Raw genomic sequence first — 11,392 nt, forward strand, 5'->3', positions numbered from 1 at the left:
CACTCGACACCAATTGAATTTCTTGATCAACACACACTATAGATTGGCATCTATATTATACTCAACATTATCTTGGAAATTGGTTAAGTGTGTTGACACTCAATTGTCAAAACCAAATTTAGACCAAAAATCTCCCCCTTTAACATGAGTGGAAAAAATATTTAACTAAGCATTATGAATCTGATCTCTATGAGTATAATATGTATCCTATTTGACATATGTAGAAAACTTCAAAAACTTGTTCAAAATTTTGTAGATGATCATATACCTTAGAAACTTGTAACTCCCCCTGAGTTGATGTGCCATTTCTATAACCAAAAATTCCCTTAAGCTGAATTTGTTTCATGCTGATGTGTCTGATACTCTTTGCCTTGTCTACTCTATGTCTGGTTTATATCTACTTTGTTTGTACTCCCCCTTTATTTCTTCTCCTTGTTTTACACAACTCCTTGTAGTTTTTGTTATCCTTCTGGCTTTATTTCCTTATCTCTCCTCAAAACTCAAAATTTTATTATCTCCCCCTTTGGGTTTCATAATTTCTCCCCAAAAATGTATTAGCTCCCCCTTTTTTGACACTTATGTCAAAGGGTCCTAAGAATGAATGAAATATTTAGCCAATTTTTTTTTATTTACCTCCATTATCATCTTCAGAGAAGCATCCCAATTATCTAAGGAAATTTCCAATGCTTTGAGCTGGATGGCTATCTCTACTACAAGATGTACTAGGCCTTCTAGTATAGAAAGATTTGGACCTTTCTTCAAAACATTTTCATTATAGACTATAACTATATCAATTTTTCCTTAAAATTAGCCTCTTCTATTAATATAGCTAACTCCTTTTGGGTGTGAAGCGTTCTTGCAAAATGCTTCTCACTTTGAGCTAGATCCTTAGGTAGATATGTGCTTGATATCTTAAGGTTCCTCTCCAAGCTCAACATTCTCTAGTTAGTGTTTGAAATATAAAAAGTCACATAGTTTGGAGTACAATGGGAATATGTTCTCAAGTAATATTTTCACTTTTTCTACCTTCTTAGCCAATTCCACTTGTGATAGTGCTATCTCACTAAATATCTTCTCATTAACCTTCATTTGAAATTTATTTTCAGACCATTCTAGTAGTTTAACATTAGTATCAATGTCTTCATTTTGTACTTGGTCCACTATGTTGGATAGTTTCTCCATGATGGGCTTTTTTTTCATCAGGTATTGGCAAGCTGAATGCATCAAGGAAGATGGCTTTGATTTCTACTAATGCTTGCTTTTGCCTATACTCATTTCTAAGTATCTCCTATTTCTTTTTCCTTTCTAGCACCTCTTGCACTTCATTTATCTATGCTAGGTTCATTTTCTTGTAGTCATAACTTGGTATGACTATTTCTTCATCAATTGCAAGGTCTCCATAGTGAAGTACCCTTGCTACCTTGGTGGAGCTCAAGCCTAGTGCTAATATCTGTAGTGGTACTACATTAGTATTTGGCTACTTAGTAGGAGTCCTTGAGGTAGGAAAATTTATTAGAGTTTGTATTTCCTCTTGCTCTTTTTTTTGGGGGTTTTATCCTCTTCCTTGTCTTCTTCTCTTCTACTTTGATCAATTACAATGATTTTAGGAGGTGCACCTTGGTTTTATGCTATAGGATCCTTTTTTCCTATCTGCTCCTTTGCTAAGTCCTCTGCAGTTGTTGTTATTATCACTGTGGAATCAACCTTAGTAGTTGTGTCTTGTGTTGCTTGCTCTTTTGGTTGATCACTTGAAGCTATAGGAGGTTGTGAAGGTGGTTCTTGTGTGTTCACCTTATCCTTAGTTATTTAAGCTACAACTTTTTTTAACTCTTCTACACTCACCAAAACATTATTTGTGCACAACTATGATTGCAATGTTGTTTGGTGAAGGATGTTTTTGAGATCCTCTGCAATCAATGGATTAATGTTCTGACCTGAGGTGTTAGGACCATCATTTATAATTAATTTCTCTACAAATGTAGGTACTGTATGTGGAGGACTGGGTGGTGGCAATTGGATGTCTTGGACACTCTATTCTTGTTGCTGCTCCTCAGCTGTTGCCTCATCACCTTTATTTGTCTTCTCCTCCACTGTAACCTCTTCTTTCTCTTTCTCTCCTTCTTCCTCCTTCTCATTTTCCTCTCCTTCCTCTTCATCATTTCTTTCCTCAAAGGGATCTTCTTGTCCTTCCTTGATAGTTGTTAACCCATAAATCAATTTCCACATTTGTGTGGACTTCTTTACAACATCCTCAATTTTATTCTGTAGAATGTTGAAGGCTCTGTATTTGGGTGCAAATTTGTTCCCATGTTTCTTATTGGCCTTACTTATTTGACCCTTTGTAAGGTCTAGCATTACATGAGCCAATGTTGACTCCCATATTTCCTTCTCCATATTTAGTAGTAATGCCATTTATTTTCAATAATGGAGCTTAGCTCCTTAGGCATAGAATTTTTAAGTTCAAGTGGAGTAGTCTTGAAATTGGCCATCATAGTGTAGATAGACTCTTCCACTATGTTTTGTTCTTCTCTACTCAACTTATTAAAATCAATGGTCTTTAAACTAGTTAAATCTGCATTATCCCTAATATTATCACAAATATTTTCCAAGTTAGATTTGGTGGAATGTCTTACCAGTCTGAATTGATCATTGTCAGATTCTATCTTCTCTTCATTTGACTCTTGGGGTGCTACATATTTTCTTCTTTTCTTTTCTATAGGTCCTCCTTGCTCTGTGGATTTTTTCTTTTCCTATTCCTTAGCCACTTTTGTCATTTCCCTAGTGTCTTCCCTTGTAGTAGGCTTGGTTGGGCTCAACTTAGCTACTTTCTTCTTCCCTTTGGGTTGTGCAACAGGTTGTTTTTGTGCCTTTCTCTTCTTGGGTTCACCCTTGGGTGCTTCCTTCTCAGCACCTTCTTCTTCCTCTGCATCCTCACCCATGCCTTGGGTCAATGCAAATGGTTTTTGACCTTGTTCTTCTTCATCTTCTTCTTCTTCTTCTTCACTAGTGCCCTCACCAAATTTTTCCTTTAACTTCTTAACCAGTTTGTCCTTTTTCTTCAATGTGGAGGCAATCTTCAACTCCATGTCCACCTTTGATTTTATCACATCAAAATTCCCAAAATGTGCTACACTCTTGTCCACTTCTTCTGCTAATAATGTAGTTATAGCTGCAGATGCCTCATCTATATTTATCTCATATCCAAGAGGTCTTAGCCATCTAACCCTTGGTATGGCTACTTGTATGTAAGTATAATCAATATCTACAAGAAAAAATACATCATTTACATCTTGTTCTACCAATGAAACTGGTAACCTTAGCCTTTATTTCATGGTCTGATTGAAATCTTCAAAATAACTTGTCATTAGTGTCTCAAAATTAGCTCCCATTTGTTCAATATATTCATTTACTTGAGCTACTATAGACTTGTTGGTTTTCTAGCTTACTTTTCCAAAGGATGGAAATTTCTTTTGTACATAGAAAAATATGCAAATCAAAATTGCATCAAACTTGCACTGTGCTCCCTTTCTTCTCCTTATTGTTGCTAAGTTCTCATTGATTTGTTGCAATTGTAATTTTGCAAGATCATAAGTATGATCCTTTTTCACTAGTTTGTAGCTAACATCCACTCCAATGAAAGGTACACTATTAAGTCTGCTAGATTGATAAAATTTGTGTGAAATAACCCTAATAGAAAAGTCAACAAGAGGGTCTTGGATAGTATCTATAGTCATTCCTCTCTTGTTCCATTTGGCACCTGTGTTTTTCTCAATTCCTTACTTAGAGTCACTTCTAAGGGTCTTTGGACGATCTACGGTTGGATACCCTATTACTAAATGTATAATCCTTTTTTTTATTTTCATTGGTCCATCTTCTAGCCATAAACTTCCATCATGAATCCTGTTGAGCACAATTCTAATCCATTCTATTTTGAACATAGTGGGGAATTCTAGGGCACGAGTCAAATCCTTCTTCTCAATGATTTGGTATTCTTCTTTCAAGACTCCATTTTGACACAAATTATCATAGGATTCCCTCATATTCATGTCTCTAATGGCTCCTATCTTGCAGTTGTAACATCTCCTAACATCTTGGACCATAACTACCTTAGGAGGTATAACAGATAGTGCTCTGGCTAGATTGTTTTTGTATGCCACTTTAGGGATTGGCTAGAAGTCAGGTTGTTTTACTTTGTTAGACACAATTTGGACCTCAAATGACTCTTTCCCCTATGGTTTCTTAGAAATGGAGGCCATTTGTGTGATCTAGGGTTTAAACATGAAGAAAATGTGAAACTGCATAGATCGACACTAGTATAAATACCTTGAGATTGATGAGATTGTGCTAAATCACTATTAAAATTTGCTCAAATGCTGAATTCTCTATTTTGAAGTTATTCTACACTCATCCTCATCTTTGCTCTTTGTTCATGATAAAGAAAAATGGTTCAAAATGTGATCATATACCCTATTTTCATAGCATTTAATGTTTAGTGCATTTACAGCTATCCACTTAGCTTCTTAAGAATTTTTGCATTACTTGGTTTCCACTATCTTTCCACCACTCGATGTCCAATGAAGCATCCTTCACTCAGCTTCAACTAAAATTTCTCTTCACTCAACTTCTACTACCACTTAGCTACAACTAATCATTTGACTTCTACTGACTTTGGTAATCAACTCGGCTTGTACTGGGATTATACTCGGCATCTGAGGGCAACTTTTCTTAGTTGGTAATACTGGTAAAAACTTGAATTTTTAACTTTACATCTCTATTCATGCTAATCTCTTCTTTTCATCACTTACTTCTCTAGGAACTGATGTATGATAAAAACTTTGTATATTAGTTCCACATGCTTTCTTGTGCTTAGTTGGATGAAGTGTGATCACTTGACCTTTTAGGTGAAGTGATCCCTTCATTTGATGTGCTACTTCCATCTTTCTTCTTCCATGTCTTATTCATTTCTCCTCTAATTTGTTCAACATCTACCTTCTCTTTTCCTTTGCTAATCTCTGAGTTGGGTGCCTTTGACCTTGTTGGGAAATTCTTGCTGATATGTCCAGTCTTTAAAAAATTAAAGCATGTGGTTTGGCTGAGCCATCTATTTTAGTTTCCACCAAAATGTGTTCTTATGCAATTTTTAGGTATGTGTACATATTCTTGACAGTAATGAAAACTATACCTGGTGTTGTAGTCCTAGTTGTAGTGATGTCCATGATTGTTTGCCCTTGCTAATTAATTAGGTGTCCACATAGGCTTTGATCTACACTCAAAAGCTCCATGTCCATACTTCTTGCAATTATAGTAGTGACCTTAAAAGTTTGGTTTTTTGATGGTCTTAGTTCTGTAGTTATGTGCTTGATGTCCTTGCTTGTTGCACTTGTGACAGTGACCCACATTCATAGGTTTGTGATGCTGATGTGCATTCTTGCTCCTACATACATTAGAGGTATGTCCCTTTTTACCATAAAAATGACAAGTGGGTTTAGTGTGCTTACCTTTGTCATTCCTTTCTTCTACAATCTTGGATGACTCTCCTTGTTCAGTGCTGGTGTATCCTAGTCTTGAAGTATCATGGCTAGCTCTTGGTGATTTCAAAAGCTATTCAAAGTACTTGATGGGCTCATTAGGTTTGTTGAAGCTCTTTGCAATTTCCTTCTCTCTTTTCAAGTCATTTGGCAATTGTTCATTTTTCATCTTTAGTGTGGAGATCTCAACATGCTTGACATTTAATTCATGATGTGTATTCATCATCTAACTTAGGGTATCTAGATGCATGTTTGAAATTCTTGTAAGCTCAATTAACTTATCTTCCAGTCTATTGGCAAGGTGTCTCTTGTCTTCTTCTAGCATAGCCTTATCTTCAATGGCTCTTTTCTTCTGTTCAGTCACTTCACAAACCATCATGGCTTGTGATTCTTGTTCAATCTTGAGAGTTTTGATCTCTTCTACTTGAGCTCTATTCTTCTCCATTAGGTCTACAATTGTTGCATCCAAATCTTTGGAATCTCCATTTGCAAATAATTTTGAGGTGTCAATCCCCTTGTATTGTGTATCATTCTCAACCATGGCAATCTCTCTTCTTCTCTTTAGAGATTTTCTCAGTTCTTCCCTAGCTTCTTCCAAAGTGTGAAGCAAGTTGTCTATCAATCACCTAGTTTTCTATGACCTTCCTAAATTTTTAGACTTTCATTTCTAGATCTTTTCCCCAAGCTATAAGGTTCTTCTGTGTGAGAACTAGGCTTTGATACCAATTGTTGGAATTTAAAATTGAGAAGGTTTTCTTTTGTTGGCGGGGGGGGGGGAGCGAATCATTTATCTTTTAAAACATTTTAGCTAAGATCATTCACATGCATCTAACATATCTACTCAACATGAAAATAAAGACATGCATGAAAATAGATAACACAAGGTTTAAACCCTCCAAAATGAGAAGGTAAAACTAGGGTGGGTATGAAACCCACAAATTATCACTACAGCAATATGTAACTATTTAAGGTTACAAAGATTGACCACTTCTAATGGTCTACCCTTCAAAAGGCCTATCCTATTAAAGACATTACACTTTGTTAAAAGTGACCTGGTTAGAGGATTTACAAATGCTCACTTCGAATGTTACTTTATTAAAGGATTTAGCACTATGTTGAAAGGATTACAACATGGCTATTAGACCAACCTATCATCATAGGATTTTCATTCCTAATACAATGGCTAGAGAGTATTAAAAAGTCTTGACCTGATGACTTGCAATATTCAATTGCTAATTCCAGATCCTCATTCTACTCTGTCTGTTCTGATCCTTCCTTGATCTGATATGTCTCTCCTCAAAGTTCTGATGCTTTGTTCTGATCAACTAAATTTTGCAATGCTATTCTTCCTTTTCTAAGTCTTTACACCCCTCTTTACTTTTTTAGTATTCTCCCATAAATTCTCACTCATGCATATGAATAATGGGGTTTTATCATCCTTTTAAATGTTTCAAAGACTTAGGGTTAGGTATGAACCTACAATCAATATTCATTCTTCTTTTCCTACTCAATTCTTTCACTTTTCCTATTGGCTGTATGCTTTCTCCATTTTTCTTATTGGTTGCATGCTGATTACATAGGCAATGCAAAAGATTCGATCTTATCTTCAAGATCCTTCGAGATTTATCCTGAGTCAGCTCAAAAATGGTTTATGTTTGAGTTTGTGAAGGCACAAAATCACATGCTGATTCTCTGTTACTCAACACTTACTAATTATTGATGCTCGACACATATAGGAATTCTATCTCACTCGGCTCCTATATTAATTCTATTTAGCTTAACATCTATACTTTTCCCGACACCTATAATGACTCAACATCACTTATTACTCAACACTTGAGTCTTGCTTGGCACTTGAGGTTCACTTGACAACTATTGAATTTCTAGCTTGGCACACACTATAGCTTAGCATCTATATTATACTTAACATTATCTTGGAAATTGGTTAAGTGTGTTGACACTCAATTGTCAAAACCAATCTAAGACCAACACTCTTTTCTTAGACTTAGCCAAGGTGTCATCCACACAATCTTCCATGTTTTCATGCATCATATCAAGAAAAATAGTTGTCATAGCTCATTTATAGGTGGCTCCTACATTTTTTAATCCAAAAGGCATAATTTTCCAACAATAGGTACCCCATGCACAAGTGAATACAGTCTTTTCTTGAATTTCAGGAGCTATCTTAATTTGATTTTATCCAGAAAAACCATCCATTAAGGAAACAATCAATGTAGAATAGATGTTAATCTGTGCATATCAATTTATAAGATCTTCTTTCCATAATCACAACCCACCATTTGCAACAGAGATGATTTGAACTTTTCCTATGTGTTCTATGCATTTTGAATTATTGCTTCTAGAGCTTGTAAGAGATAGAGCATTTTTTAATTTCAGGTAATTCAATTGTATATTTTCATAATGTCAGACAAGGAAGTGGAAGAGACTCCAGCCTCTGATATGGCAGTTTCAGAGACTTCAACTTCATAGGGAACTAAAACCAGACAAAGGAGGCCAAGCAAGTTCCCAGAAGAATGGATAAATCTTTTCCTGGGTTCAACTAATGCAAACTCTACTAATGATCATGTCTTCTTTGACCCATATGCTAAGTGCAGAGATGCCATGTGCCGTGATGTTATTGGTTCTAAACTTTTTTACTTTTTCTATTGCAATAGGGAGAAGAAGATTCTTGTTTGCAATCCTTGGAAAAAGAACCTTGCCAAGTTGATTTTCCTGGAGGTCTTCTTGGATATAGATTTTATAAAGGCCTTGTTCCAATGCTACAATCTAGCCACCATGTATTTTCATAGAAAAGATGGAACTATCCTCTGTACTTTAGATCGAGAATCCTTTATTGAGGCCTTTGGACTAACCGGAGCAATGTGTCAGCCTGTAGATTTGAAGAATTTATAGAGGAGATTTGAGGCAAACCCTAATGCTTTTGTAGGAGCATCATTGTTGCAACACATTCCTGGTGATTTAAAGAAGGTGGGTGATTACCCAAAGAAGATACATAAAATGATGCCCTTGGATAAATTCAAAAGCTATTTTGTCAAGACTGTATATGGTGTACACAAAGTTGTTGGTAAGGATGGGTTTGATGAGGTCTAGGGAGTAGAGTACATAATTTCCAGGGATATGCAAGATTCTTATCATGCTTGTGAATATGACTATGTTAGTAATATTTTAGATATAATGAAGGACAACATTGCTAGGGCTTAGGCTAGAGATATGAAGCATTTCACTTTCCCTTATTACTCCTTATCGATGCATTTGATTCTCTACAAGAATGTGAGATATATCAGCTCTGATTTCATTGATCAAACATCTAATTTGAATGGAGATCTACTTGTACAACTTTGAACATAGGTATGGGATAAAACTTATCATTTTTTTTATGTTGTTTCCTTTTTCAATAATTTTAGTGCTGTTATAATGAAAATGTTAGACCTAGGGTACTTTAGGGCCCCTAAAATTTTGAAAGGTCTTTTGAGACTAGCCTTATTGCCTGAGGGGAAGATATTAGATCATAATTGAGGGGATATTTTCTTGTTTCCTACTTTTTCTCTAATGAGAGTCTATGGTTTTCCCCAACCACCTCATATTCTACCAAAGTTCATTCCTCCTAGATTAGGAATAATTGAGTTCATTTGGAAATTGTTCATGGTGAATAGAGAGTATTTGGGCCCTAATGTGCATAGGGGAACTTTCTTGTGTAGATGTTTTAAGATTGGTGACTTTACCATTGGTAAGGAGGCCCTAGACCCTGTTCATTCTTTCCTACACCACTATAATTTGTGCACAGGCCCTTATAGGATGTATGAATCTGAGGGTTGGACGAGGGAAACACTAAAGAAAATGAGAAATTATGTATTGCCAAATCCTAAGGAGCTGCCCCATGAAGACATTATCCTGAATATAGTAGCAGAATTAGAGGTAGCTAATAAGCTTGCAAAGCTTGATGATGTTCTGAGGGTGGAGAGGGAATTAAAGAAAGTTGATCCCCAGTTTCCAAGTTTCTACATGGATATCCCTTACCCATAGAGAATCAAAAAAATGATCATGGAGCATACTGAAATAATGGCTAAGAAGCCAGAGGGTCCAATGGGGGATGAGGAAAGTGTATGCCCAGATAGCCATGAACTTGACATAACCCTTGAGGTGGAAGAGGAAGATGCACCCTACACATCCTGGATGGCCAAGGTAATAAGAGGCAAAAAATTGTTCAGATTCCTCCACAGGTCAGATAAAGGACCTTTCAAAGTTTACCAAGAAATAGTCAGTATTTTGCTGACATGAGGCAAAGTTATTTATAGGCTAGGGCTAATGCAACAGAGAGTACTCTGACAAATTTAGAGTTGGTCGCAGCTAGATTGGATGATAGGATTATCCAAGCTTAGCAATTCTTGGAGGATGATGAATTCCTCAAATCTAATGAATTTAAAAGTTTTTTATATAAAATTAAATAGAGTAAGCTCATCCTCAAGATGAAACCTGATGAATTAGATGAACATAGGATGGATTTTATTGAGAAGTTGCAAGCCTATGACCTTGAAAGTGAAGTAATTATGTTAGAGGAGGCCAGAGATCTTGTCCAAAGAAGTGGTATGTTGCTAGTTCCTTGTTGGCACTTGGAGCAAGCTTTTATGCTTGATCAAATTAGAAGACAAGAGAATGCCATCTCGTATGAGGAAATTGGTGCTGAGGGATTGAAGAGAGGGACTAGTTTCAATATTGATACTAAGTCCTTAGTAGTCTGGAGCATGGCCCCTGCTTCTAACAAACCTAAATTGATGGATGTGCAAAACATATAGCAGGGAAAAATGATTGTATGGACTCTACAAGGCACCTTTGGCACAAAGATCTCCAAGGCATTAAAACATTTTTCATTCATGACTGAAGCCAAGGTAGAGGAAATGGAGACAAGACTAGCCCAATCCATACATGATTATATTGATGCCAGGAAGCTATATGAAAATGAGCTTAGGAGTAGCCATATATATAAGGAGAAGATTGCCAAGCTTGATGCTAAAATTCAAGGATTAGAGGATGATATTGCATCTCTCAAAGAGCAATTAACACAAGCAAAGTAGAGAATGGCTCCAGATCAAAGACAAGAAGGACAAGAAACTTCAATACTGGTCAGGGACACTGCTGAGGCTTTGATTCAAACTGAAGATGCAAAGGAGGATGAATCCTCATAGCCAAGAAGAATGAGCATTGATACTAAATTAGTCTAGTAGGGAAGAGATGTAAGGATGGAAATCCTTAGAAACATGATGAGCCACAGGGTTGATGTTTTGAAGAACATATCACAACAGGCTTATAATTCATTTGTTGCTTTACAAAGTGCTAAGAAATTTTGCAATGAGGCACTCTCATGGTTAACACCTACTTTTGGCCTATGGGGGCCCTACATTCAATTTTTCAATAGATTAATTGTATTAATGGCTAAAAAGCCTAATTTGCTAGATAAAATTTTCAATGTAAAAGAAAGCCTGGAAATGGTAAAAGAATTAAGTAGCTTCTTTACTGGTAAATTAGAAATTATACAAAGCAAATTAAAAGTTTTATCTGATGGAGTAGAACCTTGTATAGCTTCAATACTTAATGCTACCAATGTTGTAAGGGACTAGCAAGATTGTTCAACCTCTTTTGATGATATTTTGACTTGGGAGACTATAGTGGCAGTTTTTGAAGATACCTCTGATTCTCGTTTTCACACACTAGTTAATTCTCTTTTTAGGGTAGAAATAAATTTAAATAAATTTATTGTTGAATCTAAAGCAATTATGGATGCCAGGTGGACCAAGGCTACTCAAGATCTATAGGAGGTGAAAAATATAGACTGGCCCACTAAAAGA

The 11,392-nt window shown here is 36.0% G+C and overlaps 1 pseudogene; it reads left to right on the forward strand.

Moving 5' to 3' along the window:
- Nucleotides 1-9,572, forward strand: part of LOC149564680 (chaperonin 60 subunit beta 2, chloroplastic-like) — a 108,785-nt pseudogene extending 99,213 nt beyond the window's left edge.
- The last annotated feature ends 1,820 nt before the right edge of the window (nucleotides 9,573-11,392 follow it).

Source organism: Cupressus sempervirens, chromosome 3 (assembly GCF_028749045.1).
Source record: "Cupressus sempervirens isolate cs-2001-9-10 chromosome 3, ASM2874904v1, whole genome shotgun sequence".
NCBI classification, from domain to species: Eukaryota; Viridiplantae; Streptophyta; class Pinopsida; order Cupressales; family Cupressaceae; genus Cupressus; species Cupressus sempervirens.